The sequence below is a fragment of the Heterodontus francisci genome, unplaced genomic scaffold, assembly GCF_036365525.1.
Source record: "Heterodontus francisci isolate sHetFra1 unplaced genomic scaffold, sHetFra1.hap1 HAP1_SCAFFOLD_88, whole genome shotgun sequence".
In the NCBI taxonomy this organism is placed as follows: domain Eukaryota; kingdom Metazoa; phylum Chordata; class Chondrichthyes; order Heterodontiformes; family Heterodontidae; genus Heterodontus; species Heterodontus francisci.
In genome coordinates, this window is record NW_027142063.1 from 2775126 (window position 1) to 2785638 (window position 10513).

General features: G+C 47.3%; 1 non-coding gene across 1 annotated transcript; it reads right to left on the bottom strand.

The window, feature by feature from the left end:
* Window positions 1-4311: 4311 nt before the first annotated feature.
* trnal-uaa (transfer RNA leucine (anticodon UAA)) lies at window positions 4312-4394 on the bottom strand. Its single transcript has one exon. It is a non-coding gene; the product is annotated as a tRNA-Leu (tRNA).
* Window positions 4395-10513: the final 6119 nt, after the last annotated feature.

Sequence of the window (10513 nt, forward strand, 5' to 3'; positions counted from 1 at the left end):
ATGTTCTCTACTTTTCAACTGAAATCTTGAAATCAACAAAAATAAATGTCCTTGAATTCCCACTTTGGGGCTGAGCAGGGAGCAGGGCGGTTCTTTGACTGGAAAATCATTTGATTTTACACAAGGATGACCCTGAAATCTGGCGATTAGAGCGGACCCACACACCCGCCCGCCCCTTTAATACAATCTCTCTTCCACAATATTCACATCTGCACATTCACAGGACAAACTGTTCCCTGAATGTAGAGTTCCCAGGACAGGTTTTCCCCTCCGCTTGGTCTGTGCTGCGGATTCTCGGGGGTGAGTTGTATTTTCTCAGCTCAATCACTGTTGGGGCCGGCGCTCCGAATATTGTCTGTTAACCAGATTCCGCTACAAGAGCCAATCACAGTTGTGACTTTTTTTATTCGTTCATGGGATGTGGGTGTGAGTCCAGAACCAGGCGTCATAATCTAAGGATACGGAGTAAACCTTTCAGGTTGTCCTTTCTCTCTCTGCCCCTCTCTCTCTGCCGACACCCACCCCGGTCCCCTCTCTCCCTCTTACTCTCCTCTCTCTCTCTGTCCCTCTCTGACAGTTGCAGAGAGAGAGAACTGTCAGCTTTGTGGTTAGTCTGTTTTAAAAAAAAATCGCAGCCATCTGTTTCACAGCTGACAGATGCTTTGAGCAGAGACAGCACTTCCGAAACTCGGACAAGCTCGGGTTTTTCTGGAGGGCTTTTAAAAGAAATCAGAACTGCCGGAAAGCTCCGAACTTGTCCGAGGTTCTGAAACGTTGTCTCTTCTCTAAGGACCTGTCAGCTGTGAAACTGACGGCTGCGATTTGATTGAAAGACAGACTGGTCTGGAAGAAGAAGCCAATGGGAAATTTCTCATCCCTGAAATTATCAGTCACGGACCGAACTGTTTTAACGTGGACACTGGTGTCCATGTACAGACATGTTGCCAACCCCTGTTCTTCACTCAGACTTACCAATCACACACTGATCAACGCTAACAAATAATTTGACTTCTTTTTTATTGAAGACTGACAATACTATATACAATTTACAGGAGAGTATTACAGGCACATCTTACTGGGGATCAACCCATCTCCTACTCTGTGTCACATAGTGTATGACATCACTTCCTGCAGTGATGATGCACACACTAGTGACATATTACTTGAAACAAAGAGTAGGCATAAATGGGCCACTTTCTCATTGGCAAGATGTGACTGGTGGAGTGCCACAAGGATCAGTGCTTGGGGTTCAATTATTTACTATCTATATTAATGACTTGGAGGAGGGGGAAGAGTTTACTTTATCCAAATTTGCTGACGATACAAAAATAGGGAGGGCATGTTGTCATGAAGACACAAGGAATCTGCAAGGGGATATAGATAGGTTGAGTGAGTGGGCAAAAACTTGGCAGATGGATTTAATGTAGGAAAGTGTGAGGTCATACACTTTGGTAGGAAGAATCAAAAGGCAGACTATTATTTAAATAGAGAGAGACTCCAAAAAAGAGGGATCTGGGTGTTCTTGTGATTGAAACAAAAAAAGTTAGCATGCAGGTGCAGCAAGTAATTAAGAGGGCAAATGGAATTTTGGCCTTTAGTGTGAGGGGGTTGGAGTTTAAAAATATGGAAGTCTTGTCACAACTGTAAGGGTGTTGGTGAGGCCACACCTGGAGTACTGTGTACAGTTTTGGTCCCCGTATTTAAGAAAGGATATACTGACATTGGACACAGTTCAAAAGAGATTCACTCAGCTGATTCCTGGGATAAAGGGGTTGACTTATCAAGAATGGCTAAACAGTTGAGGCCTTTATACATGAAAGTTTAGAAGAATGAGGGGTGATCTTATTGAAATGATTAAGATTCTGAGGGGGCTTGACAGGGTAGATGTTTCCACTAGTGGGGGAATCTCAAACTAAGTGACATAGTTACAGAATAAGGGGACAGTCATTGAAAACTGAGATGCAAAGGAATTTCTTCTCTCAGAGGGCAGTGAATGTCTGGAATTCTCTACCCCAGAGAGTTGTGGAGGCTAAATCACTGAAAGCATTTAAAGAGGAGGTAGATAGATTTTTGAAATATTGGGGAGTTGAGGGCGATGAGGAGCTGGCACGAAAGAGGAGTTGAGGTCTGGGGTACATCAGCCCTGATCTTATTGAATGGTGGGGCAGGCTTTGGGGGCTGAATGGCCTACTCCTGCTCCTATTTCTTATGTTCTTATAAGGGGGCTACAAAGAGATGTAGATCGGTTAAGTGAATGGGCAATGACCTGGCAAATGGAGTATAATGTGGGAAAGTGGGAAATTGTCCACTTTGGCAGGAAGAATAAAAAAGAAGTATATTATCTAAATGGTGAGAGATTGCAGAGCCCTGAGATGCAGAGGGATCTGGGTGTCCTCATGTATGAATCGCCCAAGGTTAGTATGCAGGTACAGCACGTAATTAGGAAAGCTAATAGAAAGCTATCATTTATCGTGAGGGGAATTTGATACAAAATTAGGGAGGTAATGCTTCAACTATACAGGGCATTGTTAAGACCACATCTGGAGTACTGTGAACAGTACTGGTCTCCTTATTTATGGAAGGATGTGAATGCATTGGAGGCAGTGTAGAGATGGTTTACTAGACAAATATCTGGAATGGGGGGGCTGTCCTACAAGGAAAAATTGTACAGGCTTGGCTTGTATCTGCTGGAGTTTAGAAGAGTAAGAGGCAACTTGATTGAAACACATAAGATCCTGAGGGGTCTTGACAGGGTGGATGTGGAAAGGATGTTTCCCCTTCTGGGAGAATCTAGAATTAGGAGTCACTGTTTAAAAATATGGGGTTGCCCATTTAAGACAGAGATGAGGAGAATTTTTTTGTCTTAGAGGGTTGTGAGTCTTTGCAGTTCTCTTCCTCAAAACACTGTGGAAGCAGAATCTTTGAATATTTTTAAGGCAGATGTAGATAGATTCTTGATAAGCAAGGGGGTGGTCGGGGGTAGGTGGAAATGTGGGTAATCAGTTCAGCTATGAAATTATTGAATTACGGAGCAGGCTCGAAGGGCGGAGTGGCCTACCCCTGCTCCTAATTCATATGTTCGTATGCTTGTATGTTTGTATAAAGCCCAAGATGCCATTGGTTTTACTAACCACTCTCTCAATATGTCCTGCCACCTTCAAAGATCGATGCACATGCATCCCCAGGTCCCTCTGTCCCTGAACACGCTTTAGAACTGTGCCATTAAGTATACATTGCCTCTCCCTATTCCTTCTGTCAAAATGCATCACCTCACACTTAACAGTATTAAAGTCCATCCGTCACCTCTCTGCTCATTCTGCTAGCCTATCTATGTCTGATTGCAGGCGGTTCATATCATCCTCACTGTTTGCCTCACATCCAAGTTTGGTATTGTCAGCAAATTTTGAGATTCTGTTCCGTATTCCAAGATCCACATATTTTATACACAGCAAGAAAAGCAGTGATCTCAGCACTGACCCTTGGGGAAAACCACTGTCTACCATCCCCCAGTCTGAAAAGAAACCATTTACGACAACTTGCTTGCCCTTAAGTCAATTCTTTAACAAATTGGACACTGACCCTCCTATTCCATGAGCCTCAGTTTTGTTAACCAGCCTTTTATGTGGTACCTTATCAAATGCTTTCATAAAATCCATAGAAACAGCACCCACTGCATTACCTTCATCAAACTTCTCTGCTCCTTCATCAAAAAATTCAGTTATATTATTGAAGCATGTTCTGCCTTTTACAAATCCATGCTGGATATCCTTAATTAACTCAAACCTCTCTAAATGTCCATTGATATTTTCCCTGATTATCATTTCTGAAGCCTTACCCAGCATTGATATTAAATTAACTGTCATGGAGTTGCTTGGACTGTCCTTACACCCTTTCTTGAATAAGGGTGTCGTTTGCCACTCTCCAATCCCCTTATCCAGGGAAGATTGGAAGATTATAGCAAGCCCTGTCTGCAGCGGTGGCAGACCTGCAAGGAATCAACTACCAGCAAGCGTATAAAGCGAGACCCAGGCTCAGGGCCTTCAGTTACCTGGAGGGGAGTCGGAGAGGCAGCGGATCCTGTGAGGAACCACAATTCAGGAAGGATGTGAAGGTTATTGTGAGGATACAGAGAAGATTAATTTAAAGGTTTACCAGTTTATAAGCACGTGCAGAGCAAAGGAATGGTGCTGGGGCAGATCAAATAATAGGAAGCTGCGATCGGTTGGAAGGCAAGAGTGATTGAACGACAGAAGAGATGATGGTGCAAGGCAAAAGTCAGGGAAACCACAAGCAACATTGTGGAAGCACAAATACCAAAAGTGGGGTTTGAACCCACACAGACACATGTCTATTGCAACTTAAGTTCAATGCCTTAACCACTCGGCCATCCTGGTACATTTGCCTGCATGGAAAATGAAATTTAATGTGATTCAGGTGCCATCTGGCCTTTTACAATCTGCAATTATGACTCCTCTCCCATGCTAAATTGGACCCTTCATGACTTATGAACCTCAATCGGATCAACCCTCAGTCTAGGTTTCTCTAAGGGGTAGGGCCCCAACTCTTTTAGTCTAACTTGATAGCAAAGATGTCTGATACTGGGAATTAGCCTAATGTCTCTCCTCTGTACCCTTTCCAAAGCCTCAATATCACCCATCATGTCAGGAGAACAAGATTGGACACAATATTCCAAGTGAGGCCTGACCAAGGTTTCATAAAAGGACAAATTCGGGACATCTCAGATACTGAAGGAGTCCGTGTCCAGAAGCAGCAAGACCTGGATAACATTCTGGCTTGGGCTGCTAAGTGGCAAATAACATTCACACCACATAAGTACCAGGCAATGACCATCTCCAACAAGAGAGAATGTAACCATTTCCCTTTGACGTTCAACAGCATTACCATCGCTGAATCCCCCAACCATCAACATCCTGGGGGTTACCATTGACAGAAGCTTAACTGGACCATTCATATAAATACTCTGGCTACAAGAGTAAATCAGATGGTGGGAATTCTGTGATGAGTAACTCAGCTCAAGGCACGTGGTGAAATGCTCATTCGGAGAGCTGGAGAAATGGACTGGTCAGGTGGGCAGAAAAGTGGCAAATGGAATTCAAATTGGAGAAGTGTGAGGTGATGCATTTGGTGAGGTCAAACACGGCAAAGGAATACACAATTAATGGGTGAATGCTGAGAGGTGTAGAGGAAGTGAGGGACCTTGAAGTGAATGTCCACAAATCCCTGAAAGTAGCAGGACAGGTTGATAAGTTGGTTAAGAAGGCTTATGGAATCCTTTCCTTTATTAGCCGAGGTGTAGAATATAATAAAAGGGAGGTTATGCTGGAACTCTATCAATCATTAGTTAGGCCACAACTTGAGTTCTGTGTGCAGTTCTGGTCACCTTATTACAGAAACGATGTAATTGCACTAGAAAGGGTACAGAGGACATTTACGAGGATATTGCCAGGACTGGAAAAATGCAGCTGTGAGGAAAGATTGGATAGGCTGGGGTTGTTCTCCTTGGAATAGAGGATGCTGAGGGGAGATTGAAATATACAAAATTGTGAGGGGTCTGGATAGAATGGATGGGAAGGGTCTATTTACCTTAGCAGGGAGGTCAGTGACTAAGGGGCATAGATTTAAAGTGATTCGTTGAACTATTAGAGGGGAGATGAGGAACCATTTTTTCACCCAGAGGGTGCGAGGGATCTGGAACTCACTGCCTGTAAAGGCAGTTGAGGCAGAAACCCTCAACTCATTTAAAAGGAGTCTGGATGTGCATCTCAAGTGCCTGAACCTGGAAGATTACGGTCCAAATGCTGGACAATGGGATTCAGCTGGGTGGCTCGTCTTTTGGCTTTCCTGTGCTGTAAACTTTCTATGTTCCGTGATTCTATGCAGACACGATGGGCCGACTGGCCTCCTTCTGCACTGTAATAATTTTGTGATTTTTGACTCTCCAAAGCTTGTCAACCATCTACAAGGCACAAGCCAGGATGAGTGCAGCTCCAACAATACTCGAGAAACTCAACACCATTCAGGACAAAGCAGCCACCTTGACTTTCACCCCATTTACCACCTTAAACATTCACTCCCTTCACCACTGATGGACAGTGGCAGTAGTGTGTACCATCTACCAGATGCACTGCTGCAACTCACCAAGGCTCCGCAGACAGCACGTTCTAAACCGAAGACCTCCACCACATTGAAGGACAAGGGCTGCAGATGCATGGAAACACCACCATCTGCAAGTTCCCCTCCAAGTCACACACCATTTGATCTGCAAATATATCGCTGTTTATTCACTGATGTTGGGTCAAAATCCTGGATCTCCCTTCCTAACAGCACTGTGGGTGTACCTACACCACATGGAGTGCAGCAATTCAAGAAGGCAGCTCACTGCCACATTGTCAAGGACAATTAGGGATGGGTAACAAATTCTGGCCTTTCCAGCGTCCCTCACATCCCAGGAAAGAATATGCCTCATCTTACACTCAATTGTCCTCTGAATGCAGCCCAACCCTCTATTTGCTCCAACTATCACTTCACAGCATTGCGGCTGTAACTTTAGAGATCTGTGCACGAGAACATCCAGATCTCTGCTCAAAATTATTTTCTTTCTCCACCTGCTTTAATGTTTTTCCCTGAAGGGTGTATGAATGTTGAGCATTCGCCCTGTCCACATGAATAACACTGCACTTACCCAAATTAAACATCATTTACCAGTCATGAACCCAATCTCCCAACACATTAAAATCAGCCTGAAACAGTCGAGCATCGTCTACAGTCTGAACACTCGCACAGATCTTCGAACCATCTGTAAATTTACTGATCATGTCCCCAGATTATTAATAAAAAGAGTAAAGAGCAACAGACCCAACACCGATCCCTGTGGGACACCACTGGTAACTGGTCTCCGAACAGATCCAGATCCATCTGTAACTACTTTCTGCCGACATCCTGCCAGTCAGTTGCCAATCCTGATCAATATATTAGCACTGATCCCAGGGACTTTAATCTTGTAGAGAAGCCTCTTGTGTGGAACCTTATCAAAACCTTTTGGCTGAGATCCGCTAATTGAACACAGGCTGGGGATTAGGCCTAGGCCCGTCCTCCTTTGTGTGTGGGTCTCAGGACCACACGAGGTGAGATCAGCTCACTGAGCACAGGCCCATCCTGCTCTATATGGTGCTCAGTACCTCACCAAATGAGAATAACTAACACACCACAGGCCATGGAGCCTCGGCCAATCCTCCCCTGATTGTGGTTCAGTGCCAACCAGGTCAGATCAGCTAATTCAGCATAGGCCGGAGATGGAACCTGGATTTTTCTTGCTCTGGGGGCTGTGTACCATAGCAGGTGCGATGAACTAACATCCCTCAGGCTGAGGAAGGAGCCTGGGCCCATTCTGTTCTGTGGGCTCAGTAACACAACCCGTAAGATGAACTTTTTTTGAAAGACTTCAGTGCATTTAACTCTGTGTCCTACACTGTGAGGCAGCTTTCTGTGTTGATAAAGAGTGTAATTTATTGAGTTCTCTCTTGGATCAAACAGGGTCACAGACAGAGGTCTGTGTGCAGAGGGTTTGGAGGTGAGCTCTGATTCCTCACCCTTTCTGGATTGTGAGGAATAAAGAATGAATGAGAGAAAGAGAATGTGGGAGACGGGATGATGGAAGAATTTTTCCATGAACCTGATTAAAAGTGTCTCAAACACAAGATATCAAGAGCAGAATATTAACATAATCTGAGTTCCGCGATCTGGTCGGGTCCCATTCCCCTGAAGTGAGGAATGAACGGGTGGGGAAATTCCGCCTGGAGTTATATTTGTCTCCAATGAAGATGAGCTCACAGTGAGGATGGAATAGCTCAGTTGGGAGAACAGTCGATTGAAGAACCAGGATACAATCCCTGGTTTCATCAGTTTTAATTTGGTGTCTCCTTCAGTTTAAGTAGAGAGAATCAGAGGGGAGATATTCCACTCTTGATCCCATGGGCTGAATTTTAAACTAACGGTGCGGCACTCGGCAGAGGCACCGGAAGCGGGTGTTGTCACCACACGAGTGAAATGTGGCTGGCCGACCCCGATCACGGAGCAGCCGACCAATTAATGAAGGGGAGGCGTGGGGCCCATGTAAACAAGGACCAGAGGCAGGGAACGAGGCACCGATGGCACCGACATCTGACACAACGGCAGGTGCCTGCACCATATTTAAAGGGCTGCCAGCCCTGCATTCACTGCTGCCTGGTTTAAAGGAGTGTCTTCCTGAGAGCCCTCTGCTGCGCCAGGACCCGTTCTGCTGCCTGTGCTGTCCCAGGACCCGTGCTGCTGCCTCTGCTGCCTGTTGAGTAAGGAGCTGAATGCGAGCCTGCAGTGACCATGGTCCCACGGTTTAGCGATGCCTCCCTGCATGTTCTCCTCCAGGTGGCAAGAGAAAGGTGGAAGATCCTCTTCCCCAGGGATGGTGGTGCAGACCTGCCCACCTGACCAAGCAAAGCTGGCTGGGGATAGTAGGTGAAGTCAGCAGCCCTGGGGTCACCCCCAGGACATGGATCCAGTGCAGGAAGTGGGTCAATGACCTGATCCGGGCTGCTCAGGTGAGAACTCCAAACACTTTGGACCCTTTGGACATTGCATGTGGCAGAGTGAGAGGGAACGTTTGATGGAAAGGGAGTGACCACCCAGTCATGTGTATTGGGGAAGGGCAGCAGGACATGCTGCCTGAGGCTTGGCTGCATCTCGGTGAGAGGCGCACGTCAGTCATTGTATAACCTCACACAGTCCCTCAAGAGGGGACGGACACATGCAGGAGGCACAGGTGTGTCCCCATCATGGACTGCTGGACTATCACCATCAGAGATGTTGGGCTTGACCCGCTGGGAGACTAACTTTGTTCATAATTGTGTCTGCAGGAGAAGACATCCCACAATCGGAAAGAGCGTGTCAAGATCGGCGGTGGAGTGCCAGATCTCCATGTCCTCATCCCGATGGAGGAGGAGGCCATGGAACTGGCCGGGCAGCAAAGCAGCTGCTCCATAGCTGGTGGAGAGACAGGGACACCTACCCAAGAGAGTGAATGAACATCTCCTGGGGCACAAGGGAGCATCCGCTGCAAAGGAGCCACACTGCTCATCTGTTCACCACTGCATCAATGGAGCTGCACAGTAGGGGTGGTTGGAATGTCACGATGGGCAGACCCTAACCCTTCAATGTCCCTGTTTTCTCATGCAGGCCCAGATGAACACAAGAGAAGAGCTGGAGAGACGGGGGGGCAGCCAAATACCTCTGAAGAGGAGGTGGGATCCTCAGAGGGTGCACCGTCACATCATTTCCCCGCATCCTCCACCAGCACAGAAACCCTCACTTGGTGGGTATTCACTCACTGTTAGATTCGGGCTCACAAGCTGGTGAGCACATCACAGAAAGGCCCAGGCAGCTGACGGAGGCTGTGACAGCCGAGGCCACTGGCAGTAGGAGGACTGTGAGAGGCCAGGCCCATGCTGAGTCCCAGGCTGATGACGTGCCTCTTGGGTCACCAGCAACACGGGAAATGCTGCAGCTGCAGTGAGAGGTCAGGCAACATCTGGCAGAGTTGCCGGAGATTATGTGTACCCAATCTCGGATGATGGAGGAGTCCATCCAGGCCTTGGGTGCTGCACTGTCTCTGATGGGGGTGTGTCTGGCTTCCTCCATTGAGAGATTGGTGACTCTCATGGAGAGCCAGATCCAGCAGACCAATCAGTGGCTGCCGGAGATGTGCGCAGACCTGCACTCCATCACTTTGTCCATGAGCTCCATCCAGCGGTGACAAGCTGAGAGGGGGGACGAGGCACCTGAACTCTCCACCAGATCCACATCCCTCTCAGGGCAGCAGGGAGATACAAGTGTGTCTTATAAGGGGGAGGAGCAGCTGGCTGCTACATCTGGGGTCTCCTCTCAGGGTGCTCCTGGTGTGGACAGTAGCTCCAAAGCCCCTCTGCCAGTGACACCAGTGATGCCAGCACCTCCATTATCCCCGATGACAGAGGGGGTCCCTGTACCTGTGCAGGAGGTCCTCAGTGTGCCAGGGCCCTCCAGGCCTCAGGCAGCAAGAGGACGGCCGCCAATGTCATCCCAAGCCATGAGGCAGCAAGGTCAGCAGCCTGTCTCCACCTCAGCTGACAGAGCAGGGGGAGCACCACGTAGGAGCACCCGGAAAAGATTTAAGAAGAGCACCTAGATTCACTGAGGGGTTCACGGGTGAATGTGCATTCCAGATGGATAGGGTTGTGTTTGGTGTCACACGTAGTAAAGAAATGTTCTCTCACTACGTCTCCTTCTTATTGTTGATGCCCTTTGGGACTGCATTTAAACCTTCCTCCCAAGGGGCTGGAAGTGAGGGACCAAGTCCCAAGTTCACAAAGCTTCGGCCTTGCCACTGTGCGATGTGTACATGGACACTGCAGTACAGAAGGAAGGAGGTGACAACAGGGCTGCTCAAAGCTAATACTTTATTGCTGTGGTTCCAGAAGGT